Here is a 3,157-nt window from a genome sequence, read left to right on the forward strand (position 1 = left end):
ACATACAGTACTTCAGTATTTTGCTCAAACTAAAACTTTAAACTGACTCTATTTGTGCCTAATGTAATTGTCCTATATATGAATTGAGGTGGGCAGCACAATGGCAGAATGGTTAGTATTGCTGCCTCGCAGCACTGGAGCCCTGGGTTCAATTCCTGGGGTACCATCTGTGTGGAGATTGTATGTTCTCTCCATGTTCACTTGAGTTTCCTCCCACAGTACAAAAACAAACTGGTAGATTAATTGGCTTCTGGGGAAAATTGGCCCTTGTGCAAGTGTGTGCACATCTGAGTGTATGTGCCCCATGATGGACTGGCATCCCATCCAGGATGTACCTGGCCGTGTGCCCATTGCTTGCTGGGACAGGCTCTGGCTCTCCCACAATCCTGAATTGGAAGGAATGGTTAGAAAATGGATGGATACTTTGAGGTGTGGAAATAGACTCAAGACTTTATTCCTGTGGTGGCTGTAAATGTTCAATTTTTAGACTGTATGAACTGTTTGTAGAGTAAAGAGATTAAAATCGGGAAGACAGACTTCAATTCGTAGTGATAATTCTAAACAGCTGAGGATGATCCTTGATGGAAGTGATCACAGGCTTCTCAGTGAGCAGGAAAAATGCATCAGAATCTGGCAGGGGGGCAGTTAAATCATTAAGAGCTAATTGTACAGAGCTGCAAAGCTTCTCCATTCTTCAACTCAAGCTGTCATCCGCTGGATAATTATGTCCTACTAATTAGTGCGAGTTATGTGAAAACATCTGTTCACTGTTTTAATTCAGTCTTTTATTCGGCATGTTACATATCTGTTTATATTAGGCGATTCTCCACTTTTCACTGGAGCACTGATAGGTTTTTCTGGAATGACATGGTGTTCCCCCTAATCAACCTGGTGTGAGCTGATGTATAGTACTTTCTCAAGGAAGAAGTGTCCCACATCCCTCCTGCAGAATTCCAGATGGTGCCAGATTCTGTGCCATGGTGCTTACATGCCGTACAGGCTGTTGATAGGCCCCATTAGTGGACTTGACACTGGTGTTGCCATTTTTGTCTACAACCTGTGAGCACCTTTGTCCTGTTCAGTTCAGCATGACCATTTTGATTTTAGATTCAGTTTCAAGTTATCATAACATAAGACACAGTGCAAATAAGGAGAGCTCATTTGTCCTGTCTTGCTAATGTGGCTGCTCAGAACTCATCTGAGGACCTCTTCCACCCGTTTCTCAAAGAATCCCAAGGGAAACATCGTTTCTTGTCCCAGCCAACTTCCGCCCTTCATTTTCCCTTGCATTCTTGTTTCACTGTTGGTCCTGAAACTGATTTTTTCCAGGACTTGAAGTTTTCAAGCTCTTTCAGGATTTTCAAATTATTTTTCTAAGATCCAAGCTCTAAATACACTCTTACAAATCTTCAAATTGATTCTACACATCCGGTATGATTTAAATTGAATAACCTCAATATTTATATGATTGTTCCCTACAACCCTGTTTTCCTGCATTTGAAACCCATGTGACACGTATCTCATCATCATCATTATTTTCTAACCACTTACTCTTGCTGAGGGTGGCAGGTAACAAGTAACAAGCTGAACCTAGTAGACCAGACTTGCCTTTCTCAACAACAGTCTGCAGCTCCTCCCGGGGGATTCCCAGGTGCTCCGAGGCCAGCTCGGAGAGATAATCCCAGTGGATTGTGTGTGATACACCTCCAGCAGGAGGCTCCCGGGGAGCATCCTCACCAGATGCCCGAGTCACCTCAACTGTCTCTTCTGGATCCAGATCCCCAAACTGGATACACACCAATCCTTGGCTGCGCTTTGATATCCGGTCCGTGAAGATCAGGAACAGGAGAGGAGACAAGACGCACCCTTGACAGAGTCCGACACCCACCTTGAACGGGCTCACCTTCACACCGAGAACGTGGACACAACTCTCGTTCCTCAATTACAGAGATTGGATGGCAAGCAGCAGCAGTCCTGGCACCCCATATTCCCACAGCAACTCCCACAAAATACCCCGGGGTACACGGTCGTAAGCCTTCTCCACAAAACATGTACACAGGGGTGGCAAACTCCCCTGCCCCCTCAATATCTGTGCAAGGGCAGAGCTCGTCCAGGACAGAATCCGCAGTGTTCCTCCTATGCCCAAGGCTCAGATATATTAGGTGGAATTTCCTTTTTGTCACAGCCTTTCACGGAGAGTCCGAGGAGTGTGATCCCTCTGTAGATGGAACACACCGTCTGGTCCCCCTTTTAAAAATGGGGATCACCACCCCAGTCTGCCAATCCAGAACATTGAAGACTCACGGCACCCCAACAATATCCAGTGCCTTCGGCACTTCCGGCTGGATCTCATTAGTTTCTGCAGCCCTCCTACTACAGATCTGTTAAATCATTGCAGTTCTTCAGCCACAGAAATGGACCCAGGCCCACCAGAGGCTTTTGGCGTTAATAAATTACAATACAGGCTCTTTTATTTTCCCATTTCCAGTTTCAATTCTGGACCTGGGGGATCTGTGTGGAGTTTGTATGTTCTCCCCATGTTCACATGGGATTCCTCCAAGTGCTCTAGTTTCCTCCATCAGTCCCAAAACATTGTTTAGGAGCACCCACAGACACAGGTTAACCAGCTTCTGGGAAAAGTACCCCTGGGTTGTGTGTGTGATAGGATCCAACTCCCCTGTGACCCTGAACTGGTTAGAAATAGCTGCATGTTAAAGGGGAAATACTAGGCTGCTTCTTGATGAGGAAACACGGGCATCGGGTTTCCTCTGATTACTACTGTCATATGGCGCATAATATTAATCTATGTTTGCAATGTGAAAATGAAAATCTGTTCCAGCATTGTATCTATTGTTATATTGCATGTCCAATATAATGGTACAGTTTATAGGTCATCCTAATACGTACTGAACTGTAATAAGTTACAGTAGCTTCTTCAGACTCTGTGCGCCTCTATATGATCGATCAAATGAAACGCGCTGGAGTGCACACGCATTCTGGCTCTTTGTAGTTCAGTACTAAATTATTACAGTGTGCACGCAGACACACTCAGACAAAGCTCTTGGCAAACGAGCTCTGTGTCATCACAATACGGATGATGTTAGCCTCCGTGGAAGCATTAGGGAAAACCGTATTATTATTATTTGGCAATCCATAC

The sequence above is a fragment of the Lepisosteus oculatus genome, chromosome 9 (genome assembly GCF_040954835.1).
Source record: "Lepisosteus oculatus isolate fLepOcu1 chromosome 9, fLepOcu1.hap2, whole genome shotgun sequence".
Lineage (NCBI taxonomy): Eukaryota > Metazoa > Chordata > Actinopteri > Semionotiformes > Lepisosteidae > Lepisosteus > Lepisosteus oculatus.